Below are 11807 nucleotides of genomic sequence, written 5' to 3' on the forward strand. Positions count from 1 at the left end.
TGAAATGGCTTACAACACAGCCTGTGTGGATACCACGGTGGCCCCTTGAGAAAGAGAAGCTAGACCTAAAATAATTTTAGACACCCTAAAATCTTTAGTAAAAGAACAGCTAGCTCAAGGACACACAAAGCCATCTGTGAGCCCTTGGAACTCCCCTGTATTTGTTGTAAAAAAGAAGTCTGGTAAATGGAGGTTGCTCCATGACCTAAGAAAAATCAGTTCGGTGATAGAGGGCGTGGGGGCTTTGCAAACTGGTATTGTAGGGCGTTCTCCTACAATGATATCTGCCTCCTGGGACATCCTGTTTGTGGACCTGAAGGATATTTCTTTTCCACTATTCCACTATTCCAGATGATACCCCAAAGTTTGCTTTTACAGTGCCTTCAATTAATAATACTACACCAGTGCAGCGTTATCAATAGCAAGTTCTTCCCCAGGGCACAAGAAAGAGTCCCATAATCTGTCAATGATACATTGCACAAGCACTCTCATCAGTGAGACAACAGTTTCCAGGGGCATACTACATTACTACAGGGATGGCATTTTAATTGCAACCCAAACAAAAAAGGAACTTTCACAGATTCAGCCAAACTTGTTGCAAGCAAAAACATTTGGGCTGCAGGTAACATCAGAGAACGTGCAGCAGCAAGCACCCTGGAAATATTTGGGATTCAAAATAATGAACCAAATGGTACAGCCAAAAGCAATTCCATTTTCAACCAAATCCAGACTCTAAATGATACACAGAAACTTTTACTATCAACTGGGTCAGATCATATTTAGGATTAACCAATTCACAATTAGAACCCTTATTTGACCTCTTAAAAGGCGATCCTCAATTAACTTCCCCCAGAAAATAAACTTCAGAGGCAAAAGCTGCTCTCAAAACAGTAGAGCAGGCTATTACAAACAAGTACACTGGATATGCCCATAAGTGTGTATCAATGTGTTCATTTTCATTGTTAATTCTCATCCTACTGGTATTATTGGACAGTGTGACACACACTGGCCTTATCCTTTGGACGTTCTAGAGTGGGTGTTTTTACCTCACCAACCAAAAAAGACAGCGCCTTTAAGCTAATTGCACGGTTAACCATCAAATGTCATCAAAGGTGATTGCAATTGAATGCTAGAGATCCTTCACCAATCATTATTCCTGTGACACAAGAGCAGTTTGAATGGTGTTTTGCTAACTGTACAGCCTTGTGCTTTGCAAAAAGTGCTTTGCAAAATTTTTCTGACCAAATCACTTACCATTTATCAGGCCATAGGTTGCTGAAGTTAGGTGGGGAAGCTGCACTATCTCTGAAACCCCTAAAGAGCCAAACACCCTTAAAAGGTGCTACAGTGGTAACTGATGGTTCTGGAAAAAGAGGAAAGGCCATTGTGACATGGAAAGAGGAAGGTTAGTGGCAAACATTGGAGGGATATGAGTGGATCACCTCAAAGAGTAGAACTACACACTGTAGCTATGGCATTCCAGCGTTTTCCCCACACTCCTCTAAATGTTGTAACTGATTCTGCATATGTGGCTGGCATCACACAAAGATTAGACAGAGCACTACTAAAGGAAATTGAAAGTGCACAACTATTTAAATTACAAAAAACTCCACACCTTACTATCCAAGCCAGAACATGCCCTTATTTCATCAGGAGTTGTGCCATTGGAGTTCCTGGTTTGATAGACAGAGAATTTCACCTGTCCTGTTCCATTGTGGGCTGCAGGCACCTCATTGGTCAGCAGTGCGGTTTTTTGAGGACCAGACCAATGAGCTGTCTAGACCCAGGAGTTTTGATCTCCCTAGATAAGAAGGCTCTCAACAATAAAACACACTGTTTGTTGCATGGAGCTTTGGTGTGTGTGTGTTTTGTTCCTGTCTCTGACCACTTGTTGCTGTCCATTTGTGGGTCCTCGGGACATCCTGGGGGCCCCCTAAGCTTTATGTTCACTGGTAGCAGCAGGCAGGCAAGGAGACTCTACATGGCTTCTGAGTATGCTAATTAGATGAGGGTTTATTGGGGGTCCCACCCCCAGGAGCAGCATGGTTTCTGAGGGAGAAGGGGGAAAGGGAGAGGGAGGGGGAGAGAGGGAGAGCCTAGGGAGAAAAGGGCCAAGAGAGCATCTGGTCTGCCCTGCACAGCTTAACAGGGAAATTCAAAGTGGGCACAGAATATGAGTTGGGTCAATGGGACTACAAATACATGATCTGGGGAGGATCACAGGCTTGGAATAAACCGTACATTTTTGAGGGGTGAGACAGAGCATACCGTTTAACTAAAATGTAACACCACAACCACTGACTTCATGGAACCTGTAGATTCTAACATAGTAAGGAGTGACACAAATTTCACAAGTTTTATCACAGAGGGTAACACCAGGGTAGATATACTAGCTAGCCCTGCTTGGACAGCACCACAGCCAGACATGCTTGCACAAGCAAAGGCATCACAGATTTTTTACAGAAAGGTGCTTGAGCTTTACAGCTGCAATTTCAGCTGTCAAGCACAGGGGCTCATGATATTGTTAGTGCCTGTGCTGACTGCCAAGCCCATGCTGCACCACTGCAGATGGGGGTGAACCCCTATCGGTTGCATGCTTTGCAAATCCGGCAACCTGATGTCACACACATCACTGAATTCAGCTGTTTAAAATATGCGCGTGTCTCAATTGATACCTTTTAATCAGCAACGTGGGCTGCAGTACACACAGGAGAAAAAGGTTGGAATGCCATCACACACTGGTAATTGGGTTTTGAAATTTTGGGCATCTCTCACGCCATCAAAACAGACAATGGCCCTGCATGTACTTCACAGAAAACTAGACAATTTCTGCAGCTCTGGGGTGTGTCACACTAAACCAGTATCCCCCATTTAGCAACTGGAGAAGCAACAGTGGAAAGAGCACATGGAACTTTAAGTATACATTATACTTAATAAACAAAAGAGAGGTATGTGAGCTAAGACCCCACAGAGCAGAATAGCTAAAGCTATATACACACTAAATCATTTATTTTAAATAATTCCTTATCACTGAAATAATTCTGTAATGTTCAGCTGCCCAAACCCAAAGTAATGATGAGAGACCCCCTCACCAATACATGGGGGGGTCCTTGGGATCTTATTACTTGGGAGCAGGGATATGCATGCATTTCAACAGACAATGGGACACGTTGGATACCTGCCAGATGTATCCAGCCTGCACTGTGTCCGGCTTGGGTCCACAGGAGGCATCCTCCTGATGACCCCTCAACAGACATCAAGAGCTGTGTAACCAGAACAACTGATCACCTACCTAATGGAAATCTGGGACTCTCAAAGTGACAGTTAATATAAGGACTTCACTTGTTTATGCATTATTTTTTCCTGTTTGCAGACTGCTTTTTCTGTTTAAAGATTGTTTTTCTAGTAGTTGGGTTGTTTTCTAATGCTTCTGAGGGTTAAATGGTTTATGGGTTAAATAGTTTGTTGTTTTTAGAGATAAGTTGTAACTTTTAGCTTCTAAGAAAATAGCCTGAAAGAATATTAGTAGTTTTTACCTAACAGCTCCTAGACATGAATGCTGCAGCTCCAGTGAGACATGGCCTCATGCAAATTAAACCCATTGTGCCTTCTGTCACCCGGTTTGCAAAGGGCCCTTACAGATGGGTGACAGAGAGCAGGTTGCAATTCTTAATAAAGAAAGAAAGGAAGAGATGTGATAGCGTGACACAGTAAAAGCTAGCTAGTACTGGACAATTAATTTGTCTATAGATAAGAAACCCTGCTGGTTCCATAAACTGGCCCCTGAGCTGACAGACAGGAACCTCAACCAATTACTTTCCATCCTAAACTGGAGACATCTCACTGGTCCAGGAGCTGGGTGGTGTTAGAAGATCAGGGCAGTGAGCTATCCAGTCAAATCCCCTTTATAAAGAGGGGTTGAGCCAATAAACGCTCTCTATTTCATGTTGCCTCATGAACATTGGGATGTGTGGTCACCTCTGTCTCCGACCCAGCCCCCATTTTGTTACAGTCCAGAATGTAAATATGTTCCATTTATAAGAATATGGCCATCAGCTGTATGTTTAATGACTTTTAATTGTCCTTACTTAAAAGCTCTCATTTTAGGGGGTTGTAAGTGAGGAATGGAGAACTAAGCATTCAGGAAGGATAAACAGGGCAGTTCTAAGTCCAAACTATATTGTCCATAGAAAATAAGTGTTGATAGCATCTATGTGATGATAAAAGCAAAGAACAACATTTTAGAATGTCTGCTGCAGGCCACTAAATAAGAAAATATTAATTATGAATTAATTAATTTAAAGGTAGAAGCCTGATAACTATGACAAAGTATGGAAGCACAGTGAGTGGTTTTCATAATGAAACTTATTTACATATTTGTTGGGAAACAGAGATGTGAACAGGCAAGCAGCATTTTTGTATGTGTTCTCTGGAGCAAAAGAAAGATGGTGAAAAAGACCGAGGGAAGACTTTCTCCAAGTGTGATTTTTCTCAGCAGTTATTAAGGCAAAAGCATCAAATCAGTCTAGATTGACTAATTAAAATTAAACCTTAGAACAGGAGAAGGTCTAGGAAGGATCTCAAGAGACATTAATCTAACAGGAAAAGGGAAAAAACAAAGAAGAAAAAAGACAGTCATTCCTTAAAAGAGGTTGGCAGGTGTTAAAAAAAAATCTCTATATTCAGTATTAAATGTAAATTTTCCTAAGGCAAAAGAAGATAGAAAGTGTAGCAAATTTCTCCAGTAAGCTGTTTAGTCTCCTCACACTCAAGTAGGAAGCACCAAGAGAATAGCAAAAATGGTAAATATTTAAGGACAGGCAGAAAAAAACCCAGAAGAACATAGGCCCAAAATTAGAAAGGTCAAGTCTCAAAATGAGATACAACTAGCAGGGAACATAAAGGGCAAGAACAAACCATATTACAATTAGATTAGGAGGAAATCCAAGCAAAGAATCAGTCCATGCCATATAGATACTGGAGGCTAATGACAAACAATGTCAAGAAGTCTGACATGTTTAATGCCCTCTTTTGTTTCAGTTTTCACTGGAAAGGTTAACTTTAATCAGATAATTAATTATCAATGACAGAAGGCAGTAAGAAGGAAAACAGAACTGGAAAGATTTTCACTGTTCTCCACCTACTTGTGTCTAATGAAATTCTCCCCAAATTCTGTGGAATAATGCCTGTGGCAACTTCTGATTACCTTTGAGGCTGGCTAGGAACCTGGAAGCTGGGAAAAGGCAATGAAGTGAAATAAAGGAAAATAAGGGGGGGGGGGGGGGGGGGGGAAGAATGTTCAGTGATAAATTAAGTTCAGTTACCTAACTCAGATTGTCTAAGATTTCTGTCTGATACAGTATCCCTCTCTATTGATAAGACAAGAAGGTGGTTCTGCCCAAACATACCTCATTTATAATGTAGATTAAATTAACAGTGCATATTTTGAGAAAAAAAAACTAAAGTGGATTAGGAATTATAGATTACTAACCTTAATTTTTTATGGTCTCACATGATTTTCTGGAAGATGAGAAATAATATTCTAGAGTAGGCTACAAAACTATAGGGTTACAGTCTATGTAACAATATTACAATTTCAATAATTATGTTACAATTTCCATATAAACAAAGAGGGACTAAGAAAGTTTCTCCAGCAGTCAATACAAGGTCTAGCATTGTTCAAGGCTTTCATTAGTAACTGTGATCACAAAATATAAACTACAGTATAAGATAAGTGAATAACTAGATTCAAAAAACCTATAGTGTTTAGGTTTCTTGGTTTTTTTAAAGTGCAAGGATAAAAAGAGTAAGGATTCATTAGGGATGGGTTCTCAATCCAGGCCTATCTTAATTTTTTTATAAAAAAATGGGCAATAAAGTATAATATTCCCATATTATATTTGCAGACATATTACTACTGGATATAACTACTTGCATAACAAGCTAATTTTATAATCGTCTTGAAAAATTTTTTTAAAAAATAGTCTGCAATAGCTACATTTGTGCAGTTTTATGAGCACTAATTAAATCAATTGAGCATGGCTTGGTCTCAAGTTCTTCAAAATCTAACCTGGAAATTAAAGAGCATCAAGCCTGAACATGAACAACAGCCGCACTATTGTTTAATGGAGAAAAAACCCAAAACTAATTTAATATAGAATTTTCATATGAAAGCTGCAAAAACATGCATGAAATGTGTGAAGTACTGTTTGGGTTCCATGGCGACTGAGTGTAGTGAGGGTTCATTTGGTATGGACCTCTTGATTTTGGCATTACACTTCAGGATGGGTATAAACCAGTCAGAAGGGGATGAGTAAGAACTAGAAATACAACCAAAACACAAATTTGCATAATCTATACAAAGTAATTTGAGAAGAGGAAGGCCAGGACATCCTAGGAAGTAGTAGAGAAAGTGAAGACTGAAAGATTACAGCATTCTCCCACTTATGTTTTCCCTGTTAATGTTGAAATGAGTCTCAGCAATCAGGCAGCTTCATTTTGGTTTCTGCACTCTATTCTAGCACTCTAAACACATGAGGGAGTCTTCAAGAAGAGTACTTAAAACTTTTGCAATAACTGGAAAACATTTGACTGAAGAAATTTGTTGTGATAGTTAAAAGATTTCCCAATTTCCAAAAAGAAAAAAATAGGATTCTATGAGATCTCTCCCAAAATCATTAGTTGGAGTAAGAATGTTCTGTGTCTTTTTCCTTGGATAAAAGGGGTTCATCCTGTCACTAATTTTGTTGCCAGATAGAATTTTCTATCTTATACATAACATGGCAAGATTTTATGCTAATTACAGCACAGTAAGAGCAAGATAGTAGGGATTTTTACCTGAATAGTAGAAGTGTCTCTGTTTATTTCTTAGTTTGTCACTTGAAATACTTTGGGTTATTAGAGGGTAGAAGCAGAAAATTCTGGATACTTAACTCCTTGAGAAATTTTTCTTTTTATTCATAATGTGCTTCCATGGGCAATTTCCTGACTTCCACAGAAAATGTAAGGTTTATGAGCAGATGATGTAGGAGGGAAAGGATGCCAATCAGAGAGTATGTGGGTAGGCTTGAGAGGGGGGTGCAAACCTCATGAAGTTCAGTGAGTCCAAGTGCAAGATCCTGCAGTCAGATCATGGCAATCCCAGAAATGAGCAGAGAGTGGGAGAAGAAGACATTTAAAACAGTCCTGAAGAGAAGGACTTAGGGTTTCTTGTGGGTGAAAAGCTGGACATGAGCTGTCCACGTGCTGTCCACTCTCAGCCCAGAAAACTAAGTGTGTCCTGGGCTTCATGCATAGCACTCTGGGGAGCAGCTGAGGGAGGGGATTCTGCCCTTCTGCTTTGCTTTCATGAGGCTCCTTGTGGAGTACTGTGTTCATCTCTTGTTTTCTCCAGCATAAGAAAAATGTGGACCTGTGAGAGCAGGTCTAGGGGAGGGCCATGAAATTGGTGGGAGGCATGAAATACATCTCACATAATGAGAGACTGAGAGAGTTGGAGTTGTTCAGCCTGGCAAGAGAAGGTTTTGGGGGGATCCCATCCTGGTCTTCATATAGTATTATAAAATAGAGGGAAAGCAATTTTTTAAATGGGCAGGTCATGATAGGACAAGGACAAATGGTTATAAACTGGAAGATGAGATATATAGAATAGATTAGATATTCAAATGAAATTCTTTACTGTGAGGACGGTGAATCATGTAACATATTGCCCAGGAAGGCTGTGACAGCCCCAAATCTTCAAGGCCTGTTTAGATGGGGAATTGCACAACCTCGTCTGGTGGAAGTCTCCTCCCCATGGAAGGAGGGGTTGGACCTTGATGATCTTTGATGTCCATTTCAACACAAGCCTTTCATTAATTCTGTGATTTTACAAACCACAGTAAAAGAGAGGTGTCATGCAAGGCAACTTGAAAGTGAAAGAGGAGCCACAATTTTCACACATCTTTTTAAAAAGTCATTTTAAATTATTTAGAAATAGTTAAACCAACACCAGAATATCTGAGCACCATAATTTCATTAATTTGTGCAGAAAATAAATATGATCAAATATATTTTACCCTCAAAATAAGCAAAGGATTACCTGTAAGTTGATACAAATTAATTACATAATGCAGAATTAGAATTGCTTTTTGAAAGATTAGTTTCCATTTTTCTGAAAGCACTAGATATATTCCCTGACCTTTTGGGTAATCTATCATAGCCCAAAATGAAATATAACACAAGAAGCAATATCTTGGGTTTGTCCTATTATATGAGTCATTTCACATTTAATTTTTACTTTCTTTTTGACTGTTGCTTACAGGAGAACTGTACAGATTATGCTTCAGCCCCCAGTCCAAAATCAGTCCATGAGAGCTCTGTGACATAGACCATGTTTAAGATTTTTGCTGTTTGGAAGTTCCTCCACTGAAGCAAACAAGCCCTCTGTCAAATGGAGATTTGATGCATGTTCTTCTTCTAAAAGTGCCAGTAGCTGGGCTTTCAATATAAATTTTGTGCGGCTCCATCTGGGATAGCATGTCTTCTATGACACCAGGAAATGTATCATGTTGGTATAAAATAAAGATAAAAATGCGTCAACTAATTTTCCATATGGGGTTTCCCCCAGTAGAATTAAAATTAATACTATACAAGATAATATATACACATATACATAATCTACAGAAATACAATCGCTTGTAATATGTAAAAGAAAAAGAGAATTAAAAAAGTAAACAGGCCTCCTTGCCTTGATGCCTATTTGTCCATATTTCACTCAGAATGCTTTGTTAACATAAAACAAACTTTAATGTTTGCAAATATTTTTCTTTGCAGGCTTCTGCAGTCAAATGATATCAAATCATTAGTGAACTCAAAGACTGTGTTTCAAAGCCATGTAAGAATATTGGCCACTAAAGAACTTAATGTCTGGCAGATGCTCAAGACTAATGATATGCTCCCCACTACAATTAAATTCTAACATACTCAGAACTAAAAATGGGCAACAACAAAATTATATTCTAATGGGTGCCAGCTACAAAAATAGCTCAAACGACTTAACAGATGCAAAGCATTTTTTCTGTTTTAGCTTTTGGTTTTAAAGCATCTTATAAATAATTTGATACCAGACTGCAACTTCCATTTCTTGATTCAGGAACATGTAGCTACTAATGGCTTTGTCCAATCAAAATGGTGATCTTAAGAATCTATGAACTTTTCGTTGCACAGTTCTTCAAAACAGTGAAGAAAATGTGAACAAAATTATTCCAGAAAAAAACCACAAGATCAAATTTTTTCCAGTATAAGAAAGCAGAAGGAAGAATGTCTACTAAACTCTAACTGAATTCTGTCATGAAATCTTATCTATAGTCACAATCCAGAGAATACAAGTAGATCATGTAGCGTTTCATCCTGGAATGTGCCCACTGCTGCCAAGAAGCATTGGGATTAAATCAAAGGCAGTAAAGAAAGATAACAAAGATTGCACAGAACAGATACAAAAGTAATTTTGTTGTGTATTTTCCATATATTGATCACATAAAATAGCTAACATATAGAAAATAATAAAAAGTTGCATAATCCATTTAGATGCAGGTCCACTCTAATGGCATTCCTCAGCTATGGCTGCTTTACACACAAATCGAGTCTCATTTATGCTTATCCCCAGTGAAACAGCCTTCATTTTTAACAAATATGCCAGGTTTGCTGCATCTTTGACATTCTCAGAAGAGTGACTGAGATAAGTTTGACAACAATTAGAATTGTTGATGCTGAGTTCATCCTGGGAACATTTTCCATGCACCAGTGAAAATGTAGACCTAGCTTTTCTGTGCCCATTTTAGCCTACCACATTTTAGATCTGACCTGTGGTCTCAGTCAGATACATACTTGTAATAAATTACTGGACTTGAAAGCTGAGTCATACTTCATTTGAGAAAGGAACAATTTCAGACTATGCAATTTTGGATCAACCTATAACCTTCATGTCATTGTAATTTCCCAATGTAAATGTATGACTGGACTGTTTTCAACTACACTTGGAGCATAAGTTGCTAGAACACCTGAAAAAAGCTGTAGCAATGGATGTCAAAGTTTTTGTGTGTATTTTTAGGTTTATTTGGTAATAGACTGCATATACAAACTTAATATAAAACCAAAATTATCTTCCTATATCTGGTTCATAATAAAAATTATACAAATTTTGTATGAGTTAAAATTTCTCTCATATATGTGAAGTTATATAGAAAATGCATTTACAGTAAAACACTTTAGGTATATGAAGTTGTTTTTATAGAGAAAGAAATAAACATTGGAACCTATTTTTAGGTTTTTCCTCAACTGTTTTTACACTAAAAGTAGGGGAAGAGGCGGATAATTTTCCTGCTAGAATACTGTAATACCAATAGTAATAATTTGCTGACAAAGTTATGGATGTTAATATCATAATAGCAGGTAAACTATAGAAAATAATGCATGCAACAATCAAATATTTGAAGACAAGTATTTGCTTCCATCAAAAGAAAATTGTTTAATAAAAATATATATAAAATGCAAGGTGACTTGCTGTGATACTTATTTCTACCACACACAAAAAGAGCAAAGCTTGTAGTTTGATGTGTCTTGTGTGTCTGCAGTAGCAGATTGTGGACTTGTGAGAGTTGGAAACACATAAAATGATCCCTATTCATTAGCATACTCTAGTCACCTGTAAGCTAGACTGGTAAACTGTGGAAATAAGAAGTTCCTTTCTTCTGCTCTGAGGAAATTGTAAGGGAATTGGAGAAGCAAAGAAAAACAAAACAGAACAAAACAAACAAAGATAAAAAGTCCAACATAGCATATCTATTACCTCTGTACATCTCCTCACTCTCACACTAAACTAGTGCAAAATACCCAAGAACAAAGCTATGCAATCCCATGAAAAACACGTCTGTTTTGGGGAGACCTACAAGACACTGTACAACTTGCATGCAAAACTTTTTCTGGTAGTCCTGATGAGCAGAATGACAATGCAACTTTTGTTCCAGATTGCATAAGGCCAGCCAAGGTATAAGACCACAGCAGACACCACACAGAATCTGAGCATCCCACACCAACTAAACAACATAGTTTGAGGGTTTTTAATATTTTCTGAGCAAAATGATGATAAATAGTAAGGTTAAAATTCATGCAAGTGTCACAGATCTCTTGATAAAGCATGCCTGAAGACATAAATGATTGTTTGCAGGAAGGATGCATGTTTGCATAATGGATGCATGTTTTAAATAGCAATAAATAAAGGAGAATATTGTCAATTTGAATGAGTCAGTTTACTTGAATCACAGCATTGACAGTATTAAATCATTAAAGAAATCAAACACAGTATACTGAAAGTCATACTTCAGTAATATGCATTATTGAGAAAAATATTTTGATGCTGCTGTTCAGAGCAAAGCTTGACCTCTTGAGACATAACCCTTGGTTAAGACAACAATAATATAAAATGAAACTATTTAAAATCTATTAAAGTATTCAGTTATTTAGAATATCTAGGTCAAGCAAGTTGAGAACATATGCTAATAAGGTTGGTTTTGTGATTAAAAAATTCCACAAGGATTTGAAGAGAGATTGCCTACATAGCCTGTAAAAACAGAGCCTTTGTTAAAATATACATGCTCACAGACACATATCACCTTTTGCTTCAAGCATGCATAAATTATTTTTCTCTCCAGTGAAACCCTTTCTCCCTCCCACTTGTTGAGATTTTATATTTATGCCATCATATAATCTCATTCTCACTTTCACTCTCTTCATTAGACAAAAAGTTCACAAGTGTGGTGAGAACTGTT

This window comes from Melospiza melodia, chromosome Z (assembly GCF_035770615.1).
Source record: "Melospiza melodia melodia isolate bMelMel2 chromosome Z, bMelMel2.pri, whole genome shotgun sequence".
Lineage (NCBI taxonomy): Eukaryota > Metazoa > Chordata > Aves > Passeriformes > Passerellidae > Melospiza > Melospiza melodia.